Here is a 25,795-nt window from a genome sequence, read left to right on the forward strand (position 1 = left end):
GTGCAAGGGAAAGGGGCTTGGTCTGTCCTGCTCTTTGTGACCCCATGTACTAGACAGTCCATGGAATTCTCCAGGCCAGAATGCTGGAGTGGGTTGCCATTCCCTTCTCCAGGGGATCTTCCCAACCTAGGGATTGAACCCAGGCCTCCCGCATTGCAGGAGGATGCTTTACCAGCTGAGCCACCTCAGTTAGAAGCCTGTGCACCGCAACTAGAGAGTAGCCCCTGCTTCCTGCAACCAGAGAAAAGCCTGTGCAGCAAGGAAAACCCAGTACAGCCAAAAACTAAATCAATAAAATTAAAACTAATTCAGCTAACATGTAATTGTTGCATAGTCTGCCAGGCTTCTTGAGAAACTAGAAATTATTTCCACCATAATATCCTCCTAAGACAGACTTCCTTTTTGATTGGCACTGCTTCACTCATACTTTATATTAATAATGAAATATTTATGAATTAATATATAAAATTACATTTATATAAATAAAATGCTTAAAATATACAAATAAAATATATTACGAATAAATGTGTATAAGTAGACAGAGCCACCCAGAACAAGCTTTCCATTGTAAATCAACACTGTGGGTAATGAATCACAGGGAGGTGGGACTGAATCGGAAAATATTGAAACAAATCAATGGAAAAAAATTCTTACAACTGTAAATTGTGATTTGGCTTTCTTTTAGAAATCATGATTCAGTGAAATACTGTAAATATTTTTTGAGTACTTACTATATGCCAGTTACTCTTCTGTGGCACAAAACTAAAAAAAAGAATGCAATTCTTGCCCTCAAGGAATTTGGACCCTAATTCCATAGTAAAAGCCAAATTTTTTATTGCTGCTGCTGCTGCTAAGTCACTTCAGTCGTGTCCGACTCTGTACGACCCCATAGATGGCAGCCCATCAGGCTCCTCTGTCCCTGGGATCCTCCAGGCAAGAACACTGGAGTGGGTTGCCATTTCCTTCTCCAATGCATGAAAGTGAAAAGTGAAAGTGAAGTTGCTCAGTCATGTCTGACTCCTAGCAACCCCATGGACTGCAGCCTACCAGGCTCCTCTGTCCATGGAATTTGCCAGACAAGAGTACTGGAGTGGGTTGCCATTGCCTTCTCCTTTTATTGCTACTAGATTTTTAAAATGTTTTGTAGCTGGTTCTCATTAGTTGTCTGTTTTATACACAGCAGTGTGTGTGTGTCGGTCCAACCCTGCCAATCCATCTCACCTCCCCGTGGCCCCCTTGGCATCCATATGTTTGCTCTCTGTGTCTGTGTCTCTATTTCTGTGTTGCAAATAAATTCATCTGTACCATTTTACACCAATTATTTTGAGAGTTGATTCCTTTTCACTGAAGGCCTTAACATTCTAGTTCTCATTCCTTACAAAATACCAGCCCCTTCACCTCCCCCTTGGACGGCGGGTCGATGGTAGATCTGTGCACTGCATTTTACTAAGCAAGACAGGTAAATGCTGATGCTTCCATTTGGGAAGTAGACAGTCTGAGGTGAGGCTGTCATCCTTAAATATGCAGAAATAACCAACTGTCATACTGATCCCAACAACAGATTAGCTCCGTCAACTTTAATCACCTCAACTTTCGCCCAGTGGGGAAAAAAAATTGCCTCACTCCTCTCTTTTTACATATAAGCCACTCAAGGCTGATATATCTTGAATGCGTTAGCAGGGCCCTCTGGGTCCCCTGAGACATCCGGTCACATATAATGAACTGTAATGGAGCTCGCTGCTAAACTAAGGCTGATAATCCCAGCCCTTGAGGTTTATCCTGCTGTGAAGCATGGACTCATTCCCAATCAGATCCCAGCTCAGCATCTGATGCTGAAGCAGAATCATTTTCAATTACCAACCATGTCTAAAGACAACTACGAACACTCACCTAGTCATGCCTATTTGCATTCATGAAACAGATGGAGCACACACATGCACACACATTATTCCTGAGTCAAAGCAGAGACTCACAGAGTTTGAACAAGTCAATAAATGCTATGAACTTGTTCTTGGCAATGGATGCTCTTGCTATCAGAAAGGCAGGGTTTAGGCTGGCAGTGTAAGACATTAGCGCCTTTATGTGTTTTGTAGATACCTTTTAAGAAATGGTTCCTCTCTGTTCCACCTCCATCACCTGATCATCAGCTCCCCCACCCCAGGCCTTCTACCAGCACCTACAGGTATCACAAAGTTAAATCTCTTAACAGTAACCAAATTTTATTAGCAGGAAGCAACAAGAGGAGTTTGCAGTCAAGGCCAGAAGTCCTGAGTAGAATCCTAAGCTTCTCCCTTTACTCCCGGGTGAACTTGAAGAAGAGAAATAACATTGCTGAGCTTCAGTTTTTCCATCTATGAAATGGCTAATAACAATACCTAATTGGAGAAATCCGAAAATGGGAATATAGTCAAAGTTTTCATAGAAAATAGGCAGCTGCAGCCAGGTCCCCATGAACTTGCATTATCACGATGAGTGTTACAAAGCCTCGTTCTCCATCTCCATCTTGTAGGCTCAGTGACAAAGAGAAGGACAGAAGGACAGCCTTCCCAGTGAAACTGCATATTAGCCATGCACACAGAGATGAGGGTGTAACTTCTGAAGGCCTGTGTTTCATTGAAGTTGAATCTCTAACTACCACGGGGCACTGGGATTCTCTGATCTGTCCACTATCTCCTTAAAGTCAGAGTCTTTCAGAAGCTGGATTATTATTCAAAGGATGCTTTCTGAAGATACAAAATATTTAATTATCTAAAGTCTAGGTATTTAAGCGCATACACTAGATCCATGAACCTAGCCTCATCCCAAGGATACAGTTGCCCCCAAAATTGGATTGGTCAAGTTCTTGGGCTGGATACTGTTTAGTGGTTGTGGACAAAGGAGGCCTGAAAACTGCTCCTTTACCTAGGTTTCTATTGTTGGTGGCAAATCCCTTCACAATTGGTATATTCTTTCCTTAAGAAATGCAATCAGGTTGACATTTCAAGTGCAATCAGATATTTCTACCTAGAAACATTCTTGACCCTGAGTGGAGATTTTGCAGACCTTTGCTTTGATTGTATGCTGATTTTAAAGATACACCTTAGAGGAATATCTTATTTCCAAGTTTTGTATACATTGTGGGATTTAGGATAGGGGAAGGAGTTGGAAACTAGATGTACAGAATCTCATTGATCTATTTTGAAGATTTTACAAAACATATGAAACAGTTGTGAGCTTCTATGTGCTTTCTCTAATGATAGCTATAGAAATATAACTGTAGAAATAAAGCTTGATAATGCTGATGTAATGCGTAGGCATTTGTTCTTTGGTTAAAGGAGCATATATAGTGTAGTGGGTTGTTTCTAATTTTGTTTTGTTTGTTTGTTTAATTGGAGATGAACTGCAAGTGTTTAAAGTATATAATTTGGTCAATTTTGACCTTTGTGTAAATCCCTGAAATAATTATCACATCAAGATAATGAACATAAACTCACCACCACACAAAGTTTCCTTTCCCTTTACCACTCCCTGTCTTGCTTTCCCCCAAGCAAACATGGGAGGATGGCAATCACTATAGATTAGTTTGAACTTTCTAGAATTTTATATAAATAGAATAATACTATATGTATCCTTTGGCTTCTTTCAGCAAAATTACTTTTGAGACTCATCCATGTTTTGTGGTTATCAATAGGTCTTTTTTATCATTTATCATTTCATTATATGTAGATATCAAGTTACATGTTGGTGAACATCAGAATATGTCCAGGTTTTTTGTCTATTACAAATAAAGTTGCTATGAACATATACTTTCATTTGTCTTAGGGAAATAATTAGGAGTGGAATGGCTGAATTAATGATAAGTATATGTCTACATTTCTGAAGAAAATACCTAACTTTTCCAAAGTGGCTATCCTGTTTCACATTACCACCAGTGATACATAGTAAGTCTAACCCTTCCACATTATTGCCAGCATTTTCTATAGCCAGTCTATGCTTTTAGCCATTCTAGGAGTGAAATATCATTGTGGTTCTAATTTGCATTTCCCCAAACACTAAAGTTTTCATAAGATTACTTGCCAGCTCTATGTGGTCTTTGAAACATTTGTTCATATCTTTCCCCTATTCTATAATCAGGTTTATGTTATTAAGATTTAAGAGTTCTTTATGCATTATATTTTGATTACAGGTCCTTCATCAAATGTGGTTTGCAAATATTTCTCCCAGTTTGTGGCTTGTCTTTGCATTCTCTAAACAATGACTTTCACAGTGCAGAAGCTTTAAATTTTGATGCACTTCAGCATAAAAAGTATAATATAGAGTGTTAGTCGCTTGGTTGTGGCTGACTCTTTGCAACCCATGGACTATAGCCCACCAGGCTCCTCTGTCCATGGAATTCTCCAGGCAAGAATACTGGAGTGGGTAGCCTTTTCCATTTGCAGGGGATCTTCCCGACCCAGGGATTGAACCAGGTCTCCAGCATTGAAGGCAGATACTTTACTGCCACCAGGGAAGCCCTGGATATAAACAGTCAAGTTTATAAATTGTATATAAGCAATCCATTATATAAACTTATTATTTTATGAATCAGGCTTTGGTATCATATCTGAAAAACATTTGCCTAGCCCTAGGTCATAAAATTTTCCCTCTGTTTTCTTCTAAAAATTCTGTCATTTAGGTATTATATCTAGATTTATGATTCATTTTTAGTTACTTTTTTGTACACAGTGTGAAGTATGATTCAGTGTTCTCCATTATCTTTCTTTCTTCCTTTTCTCCTTTCTTTCATATAGATATCAGTAGTGTCAGCATTATGTGTTGAAAATGGTTTCTCTACTGGATTATTTGTGTGCCTTCTCTGGTGGTTCAGATGGTAAAGAATCTGCCTGGAATGCAGGAGACACAGGTTCGAATCCACAGTTGGGAAGATTCTGTGGACAAGGAAATGGCAACCCATTCCAATATTTTGTCTGGAGAATCCCATGGACAGAGGAGTCTGGTGGGCTACAGTCCATGGGGTAACAAAAATTTGGACATGTCTGAGTGACTAATGTAGGGTAAGGGAGTTAGAAAAGGCTAGGTTCAGAAAAAGAAGGAGACCAGCACTTTACAGGAACAGATCACCTTTAATGAGGCGAGAAGGGGCAGCAGTCAGATTAGTGAGCTGCTGCACTAACCCAAGAAAAGAGTAAGTATATATAGGCATGTTTGTAGAAAGCTATTGTCTTAAGGGGACCTGTTCTTCTCCAAGGTTGTTCGGAGTAGTTTTCTCTTAAAAGGCTGGGGCAAGGAATTTAGGAAATTGACCAGAGGCTGGACCAGCTGGGAGCTGGAGGAAATCAACCTTAATGTCCATTTTTTTCTTCTGGTGAGAGAGTTCTTTGTTTTGCATAGAATGATGGGGAGGACCTGGAGGGGAATTTTAACTCCAGGCTATTTTGAGCCATGTAACTTTCCTTCAACTAACACTTAAACTTGTTGAAAATTAGTTATGCATATATGTATGGGTCTATTTTTCAAATGCTTGTTCTGTTCTGTTGTTATGTGTCTATCTTTATACCAATATCACTTTTTTATGATTACCATAGGTTTATAATAAGTCTTAAAATCATGCAGTATTAGTTTTCTACCTTTATTTTCTCTCAAAGTTATTCTGGCAACTCTAAATCTTTTGCAATTCCATATGAATTTTAGAATCCAGAAATTTTCTACTGTGATTTGTGATTTAACTCTGTTTTGATAAAAGTGCATAATTTGTTTGACTTGAATTATTTTAAATTTGTTTAGATTTGTTTTATTGACCAGCTTATGGTTTACTTTGATAAATGTTTTCTGAACACTGGAAAAATATATACTGATGTGATAAAGTTGTGGATGGAGTTGTTCAAATCTACATCTCTATGGATTTTTTTTTTGGTCTACTTGGTTGATAATTTATCAGGAGAGGTATTAAAATCTCCTGCTGTAATTGTGAACTTTTCTCTTTCTCCTTAAGGTTGTGTCAGGTTTTGCTTTACATATTTTGGAGCTAAGTTATTCAATGAATAAACATTTAACACTTTATCTTCTTGAGAATTGACATCTTTATTATTATGAAATAAACTTTGTCCTTGAAAGTATTATATGCTCTGAAATCTTCTTGCTTTGTATAAGTGTGGCCACTCCAGTTTTTTTTTTATTACTATTTAAATGGTAAATATTTTTTCTATCCTTTATTATTATTTGTGTCTTTATATTTGAAGTTCATTTCTTCTAGACAGTATGGAGTTGGATCTTGCATTTTAAAATTCTATGTGATAATCTATGCCCTTTAATTTGACCACTTATATTTAAAGTGATTTTATGCATGAGTTTAAAACTAGTATCTTGCTATTGGTTTTCTGCTTATCCCCTCTGTTTTTTGTTTCCCTTTTTCCTTTTGTTCCTGTCTCCTTTTGGATTTTTTTTTTCATTTTATCTCCATTGTTGGCTTATTATAAATCATTTTTTATTGATTTTATAGGGTTTATAGTATATGTTATTCATTTCAGCTTTATTGAGGTTTAAGTGACATAAAATTTTAAGATATTTAAAGTGTACATCATGGTGACTTGACATACATATATACTGGGAAAGAGTTCCTTCCATCTGATTAATTAGCACATCGAGCACCTCACATTTTTTTGTTTGTTTTTTGGTGAGGACATTTAAGTTCTACTCTCTTAGCAAGTTTCATTTATTCAATACAATATTATCATTTCTAGTCACCATTCTTTGCAGTAGATCCTCAGGCCTTGTTTATATCATAGCCGAACTTTTGTATCCTTTTACCAACCTCTCCTAACCCCTCCCACCCCAACCTCCTGCAATTACTCTTCGACTCTGCTTCTATGAGTTTGACTTTTTAAACATATATAAGTGATACCATGCGGTATTTATCATCCTCTATCTGGATCATTTCACTTAGCATAATGCCCTCAAGATCATCCACATGGCTGCAAATGGTAGCATGTCCTTATTTCTCGTGGCTGAATAATATTTCACTGTGTATATATACCACATCTCCTTTATCCATTCATCCATTGACAGGTTGCTTTCATATCTTGGCTATGGTGAATAATGCTTCAATGAACATGGGCGTGCAGATATCTCTTCAATATACTCATTTCATTTCATTTTGATATATACCCAAGAGTGAGACTCCTAGATCATGTGGTAATTATATTTTTAATCTTTGGAGGAACTTCCATACTGTTTTTCATTATTGCTGCACTAATTTACATTCCTATCACTGGTGATAACAGTTCACTTTTTCCCACATCCTCACCACCACTTTTTAGTTCCTGACTTTTTGAAAGTAGCCACTGTAATAGGTGTGAGGTAATATCTCATTGTAGTTTTATTTGCATTGCAACGCACTCCAGTGTTCTTGCCTGGAGAATCCCAGGGACTGCAGAGCCTGGTGGGCTGCCATCTATGGGGTCGCACAGAGTCGGGCATGACTGAAGTGACTTAGCAGCAGCAGCAGCAGCCCAGCATAATTAGATGTTGTGCACCTTCTCATGCCTGTTGACCATCATTATGTCTTCTTTGGGAAAATGGTTATTCAGGTACTTGCTCATTTTTTAAAAATCAGTTTGGGGATTTTTGTTATTGAGTTGTATGTATTCTTTATATATTGTGGATTTTAATCCCTTACCAGATATATGATTTATCGATTCACTGTTGTCTCACACTGTTTGTAAGTGAATATCTTTATTACTTTATATGTTACATCCTTTTACTCTGATTTGTTTTATAATTTTATCTTTCTCACTGGTTTTTGCTATTAATAGTCTGGGTATAGTTTTTTCTTGTTTCTTATCTAGGCATTAGTTAAGCTTCTTGGATTTGTAAGTCTATAGCTTTTATAAAATTTTGAAAATTTTATTCATTATTCAATTATTTCTTCTTTGCTTATCCACCAACCCACCTGTCTCTCTTTAGGGAACTTTCATTACCTGTCTATTAGGCTGCTTGAAGTTGTCTCACAGCTAACTGATGCTCTGTTTATTTTTTATTTTATTATTCTCTTTTCCGTGCTTCAATGTTAATATATTCTATCACTATGTATTTACTAATATTTCCTTCTGTAATGTCTAATTGGCCATTAATCCTATCTTACATATTTTTTATCTTATGCATTAAAGTTTTCAGTCTTTAGAAATCCATTATGGGACTTAAATGTATTTTCCATGACTCTACTGAACTGTTTGAACATATGGAATAAAATTATAATGACTCTTTTAATGTTCTGTTTTGTTAATTCTAACATTTGTGTTTGTATGGGGTTGATTTTGATTTTTATCTCTTTATGTTTTCCTGCTTCTTTGCATGCCTTGAATTTTTATCAGAAGCCAAACATCATATATTTTATATGCTGAATGTTTTTGTATTTCTACAAATATTTTAAAGCTTTGTTCTGAAATACATTTAATATCTTTGGAATTAGTGTGATACTTTCAGTCTTGATTTTTAGATTTATAAGGCTAAGAGCAGTGCTTAGTATAGGGCAATTTATGCTCCATGACTGAGGCTAGACTCTTGTGTATTTTCCTCACTGCCTCAGGGATTATGAAGATGTTTTCCAAACTGGCATCTAAAAGTAAGCATTATTTCTGGTTCTGTTTGAGATTCTATTATTTCTAACCATTTCAGGTGGGTCTTTCCCCAAACTTAAGTAGTTTTGTCAAACAAAATTTTATTAGTATTCCACTGAATACTTGAGATGAACCCTTTGCAGCTCTTTAAAATTATTTCCTGTGCAGTTTTTACCTCTCTGGAACTCTGTCCTGTGGACCCCAGTTGCTTTGGTCTTTCCAGACTAGCAGGTCTCTTTCCTCAACTCAGGGATTTCCCCAGGCTCCATCTGGATTCTTCCTTTCCAATGTTGGCCTGGAAACATTTTCCAAGCAATGATCTCAGGCAATTGTAATGTTCATCTCATTGTAGACTTTTGTTCATTTCCTGACTGATTCAGGCAGGAGGTAAACCTGGTTCTTGTGGCTCCATCTTGGCAGAAGCGGAAATCTTTGACAAGTGGCCTTTTCAGGAATATATATTTATTTTATTTTTCATAGTCAAAAAAAAATAGTTCAGAAAAGGAAGATGAGGTTTTCTTCTACTGCATATGCAACTTTAAGTTTTGTCCATGGCTTGAACTTTCCTAGAGTCCTGTCTCTCTTCACCAGCATAGATGGCTCTAGGGTCACTGTCTGTGTGGCTCAGATGGTAAAGAATCTGCTTGCCAATGCAGGAGACACTGGTTCGATTCTTGGATCAGGAAGATCCTCTGGAGAAGGAAATGGCAACCCATTCCAGTGTTCTTGCCTGGAAATTCATGGACAGAGGAGCCTGGCAGGTTGCAGTCCACAGGGTCACAAAGAGTTGGACACGACCGAACAACTAACACTTCACTTTCTCATATACTAAGGTAACAATTAGGAAATTCAGATATTCTCTCTTGGTGCATTTTCAGATTACTTAAGTAATTCCATCATAAGTAGTGGTGGGATATATTAGAGAATATATTGTTTGAGTTAGGTGTCACTGTAGAAATGTCAGTAATTCTTAAGGTGATTTCTTCTCTACTTTCTTAACAATAAAATATATTTTCAGTCAACATAGTTTCATGGAAAGAGGACTAAGCTTCAGAAAGTATTAGCCAATGCTCTCCCTGCCTTCTCTCAGTCACAGAAGTGTGTTGTGGCAGCAAGCCTTAGAATGAAATAAGATGAGCATGGGCAAAAGATAAGTAAGGTTGCAATTAGACAGCTCATTCTTTCAACTTTTGAGTGGACAAGAAGAAACCACTGTTTTGCTCAGCAAATTAATTCTTGGGCCCGCTGAATGCACAGATCTTATCAGAACCTGATGTTAGCTGTTTTCCTGCAAGTTGTTTATAATCAATATGAATCTCTCAACTCTCTCTGGGGAAACATGTGACTTCTACATGCATAGTATTTTTACATATATTCTTTTAATTTTAAATATAACTCTGACAGCGTTATTCTCATCTAGCAGATGAGGTAAGTTATCTTGGAAAAGTTAGGGAATTATTCCAAAGTCATATAGCTGGAAAGTAACAGTATTCAGATTGGATTCCTGAAGCCCAGTTTGGCTTCAAATTTCTTAGTCTTTCTAATGAATCATGCTGCCTCCAAGATAAACATAACTTCGGTTCAAATCAGATTTTCACTGTTTAATTTCTATTATATCATTTGGAAGAGGCATGAAACTTTCAGCCAACATATGTGCTTTGTACTAAATAATTACAACTTTTCTTATTATGATTGATTAAAGCTCAAATATCATCTGATAGTGATTTTTAAAAATTTGTTTCGCTGTTTATTCTGTCTGTGAACCTTATGAAAAACAAAAGTTGTCATGACTTAATGACCCCAAGGCATGCCATTCAAAAAACCACTGCCATTTAATTTTGATAGAATCCCTAGCAATCGAAGAAACAGAGTCTTGTCCATGTGAGTGATTGTATGATATAATTTTTCATGCTGGGGATAAGGATATTTTCAGTAATTTCAAAAGTTAATCAAATGTCAAATCTGGGAAAGTAGGAAAAGATAGATATTCAATATAGCATTGTAAGAGATTTCATAAACTAACAGAGCATTATATATGTCCTTTTAATGTCTGTTCTCTTTTCTAAAGCCACCAAATCATGTGGATGGAAAGAAAGTATAAAAACCCAGATTCAACTCTAACAGTGCTTTTAAGGAGGTATATGACCTTGGAAAGTCACTCACCTAGTTGAATTCCTTCATTTTAATCAGGAAAATTAGGATAAGAGAGATTTCAACATTATTATTGTGGTCTTTTAAGGTAAAATAAAAAATCTCTCAGTGCATGAATCTAGGAAATCAAGCTTGATGACATCACGTTCTTCAATAGATGCAAAGCAAGCCCTTTATATAGAAAACTTATTTGGTTCCTGCATGAGGGTAATTTTCAACTGATTTTCAGAAATACTAATATGTAGAGTTTTCTTACTCCCTATTTCGTGGTCAGTTTATCCAAGAGCATCTAAGCATAATAATCAGATGCTTGAGTCAGTAAAAACAAAATAGAGAAAGCAATGAGGGTATCAAGTATGTATGACTCAATTACTAAAAAAATTTCACTCTGGATTTGCCCAATTCTAAGTCACTGTAGCATTCTGATACATTCCTGTAGCATTTCTTACTTTCCTGTATGCCTTCAAATACCCTGATATTCACAATTTCCATGGCCAAGAAGGTTTCACAGCAAGTACGTAATTCTGGTCCTTACATCAAATATCCACTACATAAACACCAAACATGCATATGACAAATGCATGGTGAAATTTTCTATCTTCAAAACACCTCTGCCAAATACTCGCTGGTTTCTGCTCTCTCCCCATTATTTTAGCAAGAGCCTGGGGACACAAGCTAACAAATATGCCAAAAACAAAACAAAAAACTCTAATAGAAGGCCATCTAAAAAACCAGCAAGGAAATAAATTCCAAAAGGAGCGTATTGTCACTGAAAACAAAATAAAACCAGTACAGCATTCAGCGACCTCTTCCAAGAACAGGCAAATCACTTCCAATATTTGTTCGTAAACATCATTCTTTCTTTCTATTTAAGCCTCTATTGAATAGCTACTACGTGAAAGATACTGTACTCTTTGTAACAGAAAGCAAACTAGGATCTAAGATCCTAAGTAATTTACCATCTAAGAAGACAGGCAGATAGTTACATGCATTATAAATCAAAACAAAATGTGATGGAGAAAAAAAAATTACAAAAAGTATACTTAGCATATGATAAATTTACAGACATAAGAAAAGAATTTGAGTCAGAGTCACAAAATAATGATTCAATATGTCAGTGGTTTGGAACAATAAGAATACATTGTAATTACCTGAGGAGGTTTTTGAAATTATCAGTACCTAGGCCTAACACTTAAACTATCTGATTCTGCTGGAGTAAGGTGAGGCACTGGTATATTATAAAGTCTTCGCAGGCTCTGCTAATAGGTAGGCAAGAGCGGAGGACCAGTTCATTAAACATCCTGTGGCTTCCTACTGAGAACCAGATGCTCTGTATCCCCAATACCTGGAAAAGATGAATAAGTCCTCATCCCTGCTTTAAAGGGAATCACAGTCTAAAAGGGATTCTTGAGCAGCTTGACATTTGTAAACAATCAGATGACTGAGCCTTTATGGACTTTAGGGAAATTCACATGGAATCACACAAACCTCTGTCTTCTACAATGAGTTGATTAAACAACAACAACAACAACATTCAACACATCTGTGGATCATCTGAGACTGGCTAGGAATTCATAAATTTGGAATAATTTAAATAAAAATTCAAGAATACTATAACCCCAAAATAAGAAATCTTCAAAAGACCCAAAAGGCCTAAAATCAACAGGACTAAGATCACCTACTTGGGTCCCTAAAGTCAACTGCATGATTAATCACAGATGAGACATAGATTAGCAAATGCTAGAGAATCACTGGTGAACTCACCTGGAGTCAACAAAAGGCTGAGGCTTCTGAAGAAATTGTGAAATCATGATCTAATAGAACTACGTGTGCATTCTCACTCAGTCTTGTCCGACTCTCTGCGGTCCCAGAGACTGCCGCCCACTGGGCTCCTCTGTCCATGCAATTCTCCAGGCAAGAATACTGGAGTGGGTTGCCATTTCCTCCTCCAGGGGGTCTTCCCAATGCAGGGATCAAACCTGAGACTCCTGTGTCTCCTGCATCGGCAGGTGGATTCTTTACCACTACTGCCACTGGGAAGCCGTAATAAAACCATAAAATCTAAAATTACTGATAACATAATCTCACTTTCTGTCTTGTCCGCTAAACCTGGACCAAGGCCTCTGCCCATTCCCTCACTCATGAAAAGAGATATAGATATGTGCAAGAGAAACAGTGTACATTAACCAAGGCTATGGAAAGTTTTGCACCCAATTTAAATACAGAGTATTGACGGAACTGGAATAGAAATGTCAGAGTTAGGGTTCTTTTGCCTGAAAATAAAAGAATAAGAACTGTCACAGACTGAATATTTGTATCCCCCAAATTCATATGTTGGAGTCCTAACCACCCCCACCCCCCACCTTTCCTGAGTGTGATGGTCCTTGGGGTTGGGCCTTTGGGAAGTAATCAGATTTGGATGAGTCATAAGGATGGCAGCTTCATGATGGAATTGATGTCCTTGTAAGAAAAGAAAGAGACCAGAGCTCACTTGCTCTCTCTTCACCACGTTACAGACACAGCGAGAGGTGTCATCTGCAAACCAGGAGGAGGAAACTCACGGGAGCCAAAACTTGCTGGCCCCCCAGTTTCATACTTCCAGCCTTCAGAGCTATGTGACAATGAGTTTTTACAGTTGAGCCACCCTGTCTGTGGTACTTTTTTTACAGCAGACCAGGCTGACTAAAACAATGATGTTTTATTATCTCCTAAACCAAGAAGTCTAGAAGTTGGTGTTTCAAGTATCAGTTCAGTTCTTAAGTGATATTATCAAAAGCCTAAATTCATTCTATCATTCTGCTCCATTATCCTCAACTTTCTCCCTTTTATTCTGTAGTTTGGCCCCTCAAGGTTGCAAGATGATTGCTTTGTTATCTCTTTCCAACCTAATGTCCAAATCAAAAAGGTGACTTTCTCTTCTTTTGCTTTTATTTTTTTTTAACTGAGAAAAATAGCAGAATACCCTGTATTGTGCCATTGTTAGAATGGGCCTAGATAACTACCCACGAATAGTCTGTGGTACAAGGGAATAAAGCAACCCAAGACAAGCTTGGAACAATCATGATTTGTTTCCAGAAACTGAGAAATTCTTGAATATGATAAAATCCAATATCTAAATAACACTGGGGGAAATGATTCTTGAGCCAGTAAATCGAAGTATTTTTGTGATGTTACAGAGAAGAAGGGCCCAGTAGTTATCTTCCAACATTTTAGTGAAATACACTGGAAGAGAGGTATTGGCCTTATTTAGTGTAGATTCAAAAGGTAAAACTAAGATCAACGGGAGAAACCCATAGAGAGAAAAATATTTTTCATACATCTGAACAAACTCACCCAAATATTTGGATTTGCTATCCTGAGTGGTATATAAGGATGAAGAAATTCAATTCAAGCACTGAAAAAAAAAAAAGCACTCAGTTGTGTCCAACTCTTTGGAACCCCATGGACTGTAGCCTGCCAGGTTCCTCTGTCCATGGGATTTTTTCCAGGCAAGAATACTGGAGTGGGTTGCTACAAGTGCCGAAAGTTTAGTTAATTCAAAAGGCCTTTGCGATAACTTTAAACCTAAACTTCCAGAAATGAATCTAACAGAAATATTTTTAATATGTGCATATGCCACTGAGTGCATGAGAACTAAAAAGGTAAACTTCCTAACTGTATGTAAGTTTATCTTTCTTCCTTTTTAAAAATAATTTTATTTGTTTCTGGCATGTTGGGTCTTCACTGCTGCATGGGCTTTTCTCTAGTTGCAGCGAGAGGGGGACCACTCTCTGACTGTGGTACACGGGCTTCTCCCTGCGGGGGCTTCTCTTGTTGCGAGGCACAGGCTCTGGGCTCGCAGTCTTCGGCAGTCATGTTTCCCCGACTCTAGAGCACAGGCTCGGCAGTTGTGGCGCATGGGCTTAACTGCTGCACAGCATGTGGCGTCCTCTTGGACCAGGGACCAAACCTGTGTCTCCTGCATTGGCAGGCAGATTCTTTACCACTGAGCCACCAGGGAAACCCGGAAATTCTTCCTTTTAAAAAATGCTTTGCATTAATTCTCTCTTGCCGCTATAACATGTTGTCACAAGTCTAGTGGTTTAAAACAATACAGACTTATTTTCTTACAGTTTTGGAGGCCAGAAACCTAAAAAGGGTCAGCAGGAACGTGTTCTTTCTGGCGATTCTAGAGGAGAATCTATATCCTTGCCGTTTCCAGATCCTAGAATCTCATGGGTCCACATCACTCTGACCATTGTTTTCATCATCACATCTCCTTTTCTCTCTCTGCTTCCATCCAAAAGCTGTCTCTGATTCTGACCCTCCTGCGTCCCTCTTATTAAGACCCTTGTGATTACTTTGGACTCATCCAGATAATCCAGCTAATTGCCTCATCTCAAGATACTTAGTCACATCTGCACAATTTCTCTTGCTATGTAAGGTGGCATAGTCACAGGTTCAGAAAATTAGGACATTTAGAAACCCAGTATTCAATGTCTCATACGCCTCAAATAATTTTCATTTGCTCTGTTTAGAATAGCCTAAAAATTCCTAATTTCACCCAAGAAAGCAATCATATTAAAGCCACCCTTCTTGTTTTACATTGATATTTTACATTGATGTTCAGGAATAGAATTAACGTTTTATGAGATTTTCTGTAATATGGATGCACTAGTAACATCACTGGTTACAAAATAGACATTGACTCTAAAGAAACTCTATTTCTGAAATAATTATCTATTACACTACCTTGTGTGGATCACAATAAACTGCAGAAAATTCTGAAAGAGATGGGAATACCAGACCACCTGACCTGCCTCTTGAGAAACCTATATGCAGGTCAGGAAGCAACAGTTAGAACTGGACATGGAACAACAGACTGGTTCCAAATAGGAAAAGGAGTACGTCAAGGCTGTATATTGACACCCTGCTTATTTAACTTATATGCAGAGTACATCATGAGAAACGCTGGGCTGGAAGAAGCACAAGCTGGAATCAAGATTGCTCGGAGAAATATCAATCACCTCAGATATGCAGATGACACCACCCTTATGGCAGAAAGTGAAGAGGAACTAAAAAGCTCTTGAGGAAAGTGAAAGAGGAGAGTGAAAAAGTTGGCTTAAAGCTCAAGATTCAGAAAACTAAGATCATGGCATCTGGTCCCATCATTTCATGGGAAATAGACAGGGAAACAGTGGCTGACTTTACTTTTCTCAGCTCCAAAATCACTGCAGATGGTGATTGCACCAATGAAATTAAAAGACGCTTTCTGCTTGGAAGGAAAGTTATGACCAATCTAGATAGCATATTCAAAAGCAGAGACATTACTTTGCCAACAAAGGTCCATCTAGTCAAGGCTATGGTTTTTCCAATGGTCATGTACGGATGTGAAAGTTGGACTGTGAAGAAAGCTGAGCGCCGAAGAATTGATGCTTTTGAACTGTGGTGTTGGAGAAGACTCTTGAGAGTCCCTTGGACTGCAAGGAGATCCAACCAGTCCATCCTAAAGGAGATCAGTCCTGGGTGTTCATTAGAAGGACTGATGTTGAAGCTGAAATTCCAATACTTTGGCCACCTCATGTGAAGATTTGACTCATTGGAAAAGACTCTGATGCTGGGAGGGATTGGGGGTAGGATGAGAAGGGGACTACAAAAGACGAGATGGCTGGACGGCATCACCGACTCGGTGGACATGAGTTTGGGTAAACTCCTGGCATTAGTGATGGACAGGGAGGCCTGGCGTGCTGCGATTCATGGGGTCGCAAAGAGTCAGACACTACTGAGCGACTGAACTGAACTAAACTATTCCTTGTAAGCATGTTTTCCTTCTTTGGGCCATACTAACTAAAATACTAAATTTCAAAAAAAATGTGTTTCATGAGTGGTTTTAGGAAGAAGCTATTTCAAGTGTCTATGCTATTATCTTGAACCATAGGAAATTGCTATTTTCCTGGGGCAAACACAATTGAAGGCAACAAATTCCATACAGTTCAGCTTTAATATTATAATTTCCTCCTAAGTTTCTTCTACAGTATTTTACTATGAAGTACTGCAAACATATAGAAAAAGGAAGATTATAATATACATGAAATAATATACACGTATTCCAAGATATACATGGAAATCCATGTACCCACCACTAATATTATCAAGTATTGTATCAATAATGTAATGTATTTCCTTTTGAAGTTTTTCAATAACTAGAATTCCCCTTTTCCCAATCCTGGCCTCTCTGGAGGAGCTACAGGAAATATTCATTAGGATTTTATAGCTTCCTAACTGTATGTAAGTTTATCTTTCTTCCATGAGGGCAAGATTGGTTTATAGTTTCTTTTTGTCCATTGTGTATCAGTTTTTTTCATGAAAAATATCTTTTGTATGCTGGTTTAGTCAGATTCCATTCAAATTACTGAATAGCCTTAGAACATTCTATCATCTGTGATGGAGGGAAAGAGCAAAGATAATCCTGAAGGCTGCCCCAAAGTGATCTGATTGAATATTCATACTGATCCAAACCACTCAACTATCTTTTGTCAAGTAGTCTCAAAAATTCTGAAAGAAAGATCAAGATTAAAATGAAAAAAACAAACAAAAAAAAAACAGGCATGAGAACCGCGTTTGCAGAAAAGTAGGTGATAAAATAGATGTCAAATCATTAATTTGTTCTATTTCCTCACTCTTGACTTTGTGTTTATATAAATTCTTTCTCTTTTTATCCCTCTTGTCTACTCAGTATTCTACACACATTTGTGAGATTATCTGCCCTTCCTGTTCATGCCATTTGGGGCCTTGGTGTTAGGATACACAATACTTTCTCAACACGAATGGAAACATCAATCACGAATATTAAGGGAAAGCATTCATGGTGCTCTGAAAAAAGTCGAGCAGTGGGAGAGTACGTCAGGGGTGCCCCCTGACCTCTGGGATCTAATGCCTAATGATCTGAGGTGGTGCTGACGTAACAGTAGCAACAAAGTATCCAATAAGTGTAATGCTCTCGAATCATCCCCCATCCGTGGGAACCTGTCTTCCACAAAAATGGTCCCTGGTGCCAAAGCGGTTGGGACCGCTGATTACCTGATTTTATCCAGAATAGAGTTGTTCATATACAAATATATGCCTGCATGTATAAGTACAGCTATAGAATCAGAGGTAGAATTGTTTAAATAAAAGTTTATTGGGCTGTAGGAAATATCTACCCCTCAGGAAGGAATAGTTCAAATATCCTTTTCGATCTCTAATGTTGATTAAGTTCACATCATTGCCTCATGTCTGTATGCAGGTAGCCATTTCATCCTGAATTATTCCGGCAGCCTTCAAAATTTAGTGGAGGATGGTGAGTTTCTTCTGGAAATGGATGAAAAATTGAAGTTCCCAATGAAGCATCTTCTAATTGGAGTTTAAAAGCCTGCAGACTTTTCTTTGGCATGTGAAGTCTACAAACTTCTATTTCTTGTGCAAAGCTTTCCTTGCCGTGAACCTAGAGATTATCATACTGAGTAAAGTAAGCTAGACAGAGAAAGACAAAAGATATGATACTGTTTACATGTAGAATCTAAAAATTAAAAAATATTACAAATGAGCTTAATATTAAAAAAAGAAAAAAACAGAAACAGACCCACAGACATAGAAATCAAACTTATGGTTACCAAAGGAGAAAGGGAGAGGATAAATTAGGAATTTGGGATTAACTATACACACTACTATATATAAAAAATAAAACCAACAAGGACCTACTATATAGCACAAGGAACTATATTTAATGTTTTGTGATAACCTATAAAAGAATCTCAAGAAGTATGTGTGTGTGTGTACATACCATACATATATGTATTTCTGAAAAAAATCTGAAAAAGTATACATTTATATGTGTGCATCTGAATCACTTTGCTGTACACCTGAAATTAATACAACATTGCAAATCAGCTAAACTTCAATTAAAAAAAAAAAACTTTCCTTGGTTTCCAAGGAACCTCTACATTTCAATTGTGATAAAGAGTTTCAGAGACCAGGAAGTAAGAGAATTGGCTTTTGTAATACAGACAAAGAAGAATATTTGGTTACTTGTGTTTTAATATCCACTTTTGAACTAGATTTGGGGAAAAACCGTGATAGTCACTTCTGATACAAAAACACCATTTATTTCCACTGAGATAATTTGAAAACTGCCAAACTAGTTACCACCAAACTTTTCAATGTAATTTGCCACAAGCACTGGAGCAAAGATGATTATAGCCTTCCACACTCTTAAGATTGTATATGTGGGCATGTTTAAATGCATACAATTCTAATAGAACTGTACGCTGGTATATATAGGTAAGCTTTCATTTGGCAAGTAGTTTGATATATGACCAGACTTTCTGATTGAGTGATTCAATCTTTAGAATAAATGGTCATGTAAGGTTCTGAGCATGAAGCTTTTCAAAATCTCAATTACAATCATCCCACACTCCAAATGCCATCTCTTGTTATTGTAGTGTGTTACCTCTGGTTTGCTGACTCCAACAATCCACAGACATCATTGGGATCTATGATCCTCTGATATACCACCTCATCACCTGTCTGAATTCCATGGTTTCTCTGAGCTACCTCACTCTCTCCAGCATTACCTTTTTCTGCTCTAGTGCCGTGTCCAGATCTCTGCTTCAGAGCACAAGCATCTAGTCACCTAGCTGCTAATGTGGCTGGCTGTTCTTGGCTCACAGTTGAGTTGCTCCTCACAGGAATTACCCTCCACCAGAGAGAGCTGACTTGACCAAGATTATACCTTTTCCCCAGGGTTTTACATCCAATGACTGATTGATGTAGGGGTACAAAGATCCAGGATTTTTTTTTTTTCCTTTTTTTGCCTCAGTCAGCGACATCTCTGAATGGCCATCCCAACTCTGTTGCCCCGGTGAGATAAGCTAAGGATTCTGCTCTGTTATAAACGCTTTGCATTTCAACTTCTCCCTTTGCTCTACTCCCCTTACTTCATTGCTACCACAGAAAACACCTGCACACATCTTTATCTCAGAGTCTGCTTAGCAGAGAAGGAAACGTAACAGATAGTAGGATAAGTGATGCTAGAGGGCAGATTCTACAGTCAGCTTTTGGAACTGCAGCATCAGTCTCCAAGTTGGCATGAAGGACAGCACCACAGGTGGGAAATGGAGTTATGACAGGTCCTGAGCATGTTGCCATGCTGCGATTGTTATACTCCCTTTGACAGGGTATACCCATGGAAAAGAATACCCAGAAAGACACAGAGTCTCAAGCATTCAGAGCTATAGGAAATACTAATTATAAGAATATAGAATTGAAGAGCTGTTACTGGAGGTTGTTAAGCATGGTAGAAAGATAATGAAAGGCCAAGGGTAATAAATCATCAATTTAAGGCAAACAGTGAAAGCTTCTTTGGCAGCGTGCAAAGCTCATCTGCTGCAGCAAGAGAAAAAAGAAAGCTAAAGATCAGGTCCAGGACTTAATTGGTAGTAGAGTATCATATAAGATTTAATTCTGAAACTTGGCAAGTCTATTATGCCAAGGTTAAGACCTTGATTGGTAAGTAATGTGACTCTGAGATGAAATGGGAACATATGGGCATTTGAAAACTTTGAATGTCCAGATTTCTCTGAACATTCTGGGACTGCAGACATAACCCATGCCTTCCTGTTAAAGGTTAGCTTCACCCCTGGCTTGACTAGAGAAGAATCAGCTTTCAGGCTACAGTGAGGTTGTTGGCAGGATTTAGCTCCTTGAAACTATAGAAGTGAGAGCTTCAGCTTTGTTGTTATCAGCCAGAGTTCACCCTCAACTACTAGAGATCATGTATAGTTCCCTCCCACAGGTGGTTCACAGTATAGTCTCTTAGACTGTCAAGACTAGCAGAAGAGGAGGACTCTCTACTGGCAGTAGTCTCACAGATTGTAGTCTGGAGCTCATTTCAATGACTCCCATGTTACTAAACCCAATAGACAATTCTCATTGTTTGTCTTGTAATATAGGAAACAATTGACATAGTTAAGCACTCTCTTTCTTGAAATACTGTATTCTCTTGGTTTCTAAGAGGTCATACTATCCAGTTTTCCTTTTCCTTCACTGAACTCTCTTTCTCAGTCTCTACTACCAATTCCTCCCCATCTTCATAATATCTTATTGTTGGAGTACCCCAAAATTCCTTGTTTAGACTTCTCTATTGAGAATTCCTCTGATAAATTCACTTGTATGGTCCCCAAAACAATATAAAAGTGAATGACAGCCATATCTATACTTTCTACCCGGAAATTTCCTCTGGATTCCAGACATATAGCCAATTACCTTTGCAAACTTTGCATATGAATGTCTAATAGACATCTCAAGCTTACTTGGCCCAAACTTGAAATCCAGTTCTTCATTCCCAAATCTTCCCCTTCTACAGTCTCTTCTGTCTCTATTAACCACTACTCTCTCTTCCTGTTTTCTTAATCTAAAACCCCTGGGGTTATTCTGGAATGCACTCATTTATACACTGTCTTAGCTCAGTCTGGCTTCTGTAAGAAATGACCCTAGATTGAATGGCTTATAAACAACAGAAATTTATTTCTTACAGTTCTGGTCACTAAGAATTTTGAGATTGTGGTAGGTTTGGTGTCTGGTGAGAGCATGCTTACTGATTCACAGATGTCCATCTTCTGCCTGTGTCCTCATATGGTAGAAGAGGTCAGGGAGCTCTCAGGGGTATCTTCTATAAGGGCACTAATCCCCATCATGAAGCCTCCACCCTCCATACTTAATCACCTACCAACACCATTACATTGGGGTTAGAATTTCAAAATATGAGTTTTAGGGAGACACAATTGATCAGCCTGGACAACACACAGTATCCAATCTATCAGTTGTTTTTTTCAGGGTGTATTCAGAAGCTGACCACTTCTCTTCTCTTCTCTGCTACCTCCCTGCTCCAAGCTACCAAAACCTCTCCACTTAATTATTGCAACAGTATCCTAATTGTTTCCCCTGATTCTACACTCACTCCTTTAGCACCTGTTCTCAGTACAAGTTCCAGAATAATCTTCTTAAAACAAGCTTCATATATCATTCTTCTGCTCAGTAATTTCCAAAGACTCCCTGACTTACTCCAATGGAGGCCAGTTCCTCTACTGGTTTATCTGCCCTGTGCATTCTGACATGCCCTCCTCTCCCTGAACTCATCTCCCAGGATGCTCCTGCTCCCTCCTTTTATTCCAGCCACACTGTCCTCAAACATCCATGAATTCCCTGCCTTCAGGCCTTTGCAGCTGCAATTTCCTCAGCCTAGACTGCTTCCCTCAAATGTCTACGTTGTTTTTTTTCTTTTCCCTCTTCTAAATCTTTAACCAAATACCACCTTCTCAGTGAAACCTTCCCTAACCACATTATCTAAAATCACACCCTGTCTCTTCCCACACACACGCTTCCTACTCTTTTCCCTCCATAAATCTTCCTAACACTTTCCACTTTCTAACATGTTGTAATTCAGTTGCTTCTTTTAAATGGTGTCTGTCTCCCCTGAATAGACCTAAGCTCCATAAGGGTGGAGATTACCTGCTTGGGTTTTTTTTTTTGCACAGTGTTTATTTCCCTAAGGCACAGAATAGCATAGTGCACAGAGCCCAGAGTAGATACTCTGTATGTGTTGAATAAATAAATCAATAAAGGATTAGATGAATGAGTAAATGAATGAATGAATTAGTATAACTAAGATCCACTTTGTTAGTATCAGTCAGGGCACCAGCAGGAAGCATGTGGAAAATTCAAATGGGGAAATTTAGGGAAGTTTATAGAAGGAGGTATTTACAAAATGGAAGGGAACAATAAGGATGGCGAAATACCCAAGAGCCAAAGACAGTGGGGTGTTGTTGTGGGTGGTGTTGTTATCTCTATACCTCATAGAGCAAAGGCAGGAATCAGGTGCAGGAATAAGAAGAGGGAACTTGTAAGACGAATTTGGGGGTGGGAAGGGGCTTCCCTGGTGGTCCGGTAGTTAAGAATCTACCTGCTAATGCAGAGGACATGGGTTCTTTCAATCCCCAGCCTAGGAAGATCCTGCATGCTGTGGGGCACCTAAGCCCATGCACCACGACTACTGAGCCCATGCGGCACAGCTACTGAAGTCTGGGTGGCCTCAAGCCTATGTTTCACAATAAGAGAAGCCACCACAATAAGAAGCCCACACACCAAAACTAGAGAGGAGCCCCCACTCTGCAACTAGAGAAAGCCCTTGTGCTAGCAACGAAGACCTAGCAGTCAATAAATATATAAACAAACATTTTTTGAAAAGACAAATCTGCCCAGCAGTTGTGGACTTCGTTTGGGATGCAGCCAATCAGAGGAGACCCAGCAGGAAAGGAGCCTGGAAGATAAATACCCAGAACTCTGCCTCCTGTTGCCTCATGTATCCTGCTGATGCCTTTCATTGGCCAAACCCAACTGCAGGTCATGGACCAGGAAGGCTCTTCATACAGCCCTGAACAGCCAGGGCTCGAGCACAGAGCAGGTGGGAAATGTTGGAAAGTGAATCTGGAAAGGAAAATGGAAAATGTCCTGCATGCCTGCTCTCACCCTCTGTCACTTACAATATTTTATGGGATGGGATAGCACAAAACTATTCTTTGGAGTTAGCACACCTTTACTATGGAAGGTAAATTTCATCTCCCTCAGAAACTTTGTATTTCAGACTTTTGCCTGTAGATCACTTGTTGGTTCCCTTTTAAAATAAAAATATTCAATCCTTGGATGATTTGGATTATTTTACTTTAAATCACTACAGTTGAGATTGTTTTCAGCAAATCAAGTACTAACCTTTAAGAGGATGCCTGAAGGCTACATTCTTTGGCCTGTTCTATTTAGGTGACTAGGAAGAAAAAGCATTGAAATTTGCTGAAAGCTTCTTTAGAAATTTTTTTGAAATGAGCCTTTTAAAAAAAAAATATGGAAGCAAAGTGAAATAAAAGGAGCTGAAGCAACAGTCCTACTTGGAAAGATAAAACTCACAGCCCTGGCTAAAAATAGCATCCATAACTGCTGACGAGAAGAGAAACATCTGGTGGAGAGAATGCATTTATCAGGTGACACTTTTGAGAAAGTGCTCAATTCATTTAGGACATCATAACCATGCCAATATACAATACCCCTAAGAAGATGGAACAGGAAACAGACAAAGTTTGGCATCAGTCCTGATGTTGAGGGTGTATTGTAAATGGTCTTAACCTATTGTCCTGTTGTATTGGGAGTTTCAACCTATGAAATGCTTCTTTCTCCACTGTGCATTTACTTTGTTGTTTAGTCATGAAGTCATGCCCAATTCTTTGCAACCCCATGCCAGGCTCCTCTGTCCATGAAATTTTCCAGGCAAGAATACCAGAGTGGCTTGTCATTTCCTTCTCCAGGGGATCTTCCTGACCCAGGGATCAAACACGCATCTCCTGCTTGGCAGGCAGATTCTTTACCACTGAGCTGCCTGGGAAGCCACGTTTACTTTAGGGAACTTAAAGAGACATACAGACACATACTCACACAGAAAGGGGAACCGGTGACTCCACCTGGAGGTTGGGTAATAGTATAGTCACTGGAAGGACACGGGCTCACTTCTGGAGGGCGGCTGAAATAGGAGTTCTTTAGACATAGAAGATGCTGGCATAACACAGAATTGAGTAGTAAGACTAGAGATCTCTAGGGATTTTGTCTGGGGCTGTTGAATGTGGTGGTACTCTCTGGTAATCCGGAGACGCCTAGTTTGCCATGGAAATACTTAGAAGGCTGTTTTGTTTTGCTTCTGAATTCCATTACTCTGCAGGGTAGCTCACTCTTCTTTCTGCCCGGAGCTCTCGGGTTGTGTGATCTCTTTCTGTTTTTTTCATGACTGGAGCGTGCCACTTTTGCCCCTTCTTCATGGATGTATGATTTTTTTTTCCTCTATGCTGTTTTTTTTTTATCAGCAAAGAAATTATGTTCAGTGTCATGACTGCCACACGTTAATAAATGTTTACTGATTTTCAGTAAACTCACTGCCAATCTACTCAGTCCCTTTTTACCCTTTTAATGAATCCCTGGCCTCTCTGAATTGGTGACCCTACCGTATCGTCCTTCCCCATCCCAGTAAATCTTCAACTATAAATGATTAAGAAATTGTTCTTTCTCACTTCTCTTTATCATTTCTCACTTCTTTTGAGCCTCCAAACTGCTTTTCTCCCTGCAGCCCTGACCCCTACTTCAAACCATCTAGGCCTTTAATAAGTTTGTATCTAACTGACTTCAAAAACCTGTTCTATCTGTTTGCTCTCTTTAGATCCCACCTAGATTATTTTCTCCATTGTTATCTACAAAACTGAGTAACAATAGAACACCATTGGGAGGTATCGAATTGGATGCCCCTGCTGTGTCTGTTCCTGTGGAAACAACAGGTACCCTGTGTCTAGGCTCTGCTCCATTAATGATCACATCTGACCCTTCTACTAGAAGTGAAGTGTTCTCCCCACATCAGAGATTTAAAAACCCCAACATTCAAATTGAGACCATCGTGGTGCTAAGTGGAAGAAACATGTAATGAAACTACTTTTTAGTACTTTTCAACCCTTGTTGTTCATGGGAGTCATCCGTATCAGTCTCTTTCAACATTTACTGCACACGCAGATCACCTGGATCCTAGTGAAATGCAGATTATGGTTCAGTAGATCTAGAGACAGAGAAGGCAATGGCACCCCACTCCAGTACTCTTGCCTAGAAAATGGACGGAGGAAATGAAAATACTCCTCCTGCCATGGACGGAGGAGCCTGGTAGGCTGCAGTCCATGGGGTCACTAAGAGTCCGACACAACTGAGCAACTTCACTTTCGCTTTTCACTTTCATGCATTGGAGGAGGAAATGGCAACCCTCTCCAATGTTCTTGCCTGGAGAATCCCAGGGACGGGAGAGCCTGGTGGGCTGCCGTCTATGGGGTCGCACAGAGTCGGACACGACTGAAGCGACTTAGCAGCAGCAGCAGCAGATCTAGAGAAGGTCCTAAGAGTGTGCATTTCTAACAAGGTCTCGGGTGGTGCCAGTGCTACTGGTGGCCATGGGACGTACT

At 38.8% G+C, this 25,795-nt stretch overlaps 1 long non-coding RNA gene across 2 annotated transcripts in view; it reads right to left on the reverse strand.

Annotated features, from left to right (window-relative positions):
* Positions 1 to 9,165: 9,165 nt before the first annotated feature.
* LOC129643037 (uncharacterized) overlaps positions 9,166 to 25,795 on the reverse strand; it is a 66,437-nt gene continuing 49,807 nt past the window's right edge. For both annotated transcript variants that reach the window (XR_008710028.1, XR_008710027.1), the window contains one exon: positions 9,166 to 9,348. This is a non-coding gene — a long non-coding RNA (uncharacterized LOC129643037). The remainder of the gene's footprint in view (positions 9,349 to 25,795) is intronic.

Source organism: Bubalus kerabau, chromosome 2 (genome assembly GCF_029407905.1).
Source record: "Bubalus kerabau isolate K-KA32 ecotype Philippines breed swamp buffalo chromosome 2, PCC_UOA_SB_1v2, whole genome shotgun sequence".
Classification (NCBI taxonomy): domain Eukaryota; kingdom Metazoa; phylum Chordata; class Mammalia; order Artiodactyla; family Bovidae; genus Bubalus; species Bubalus kerabau.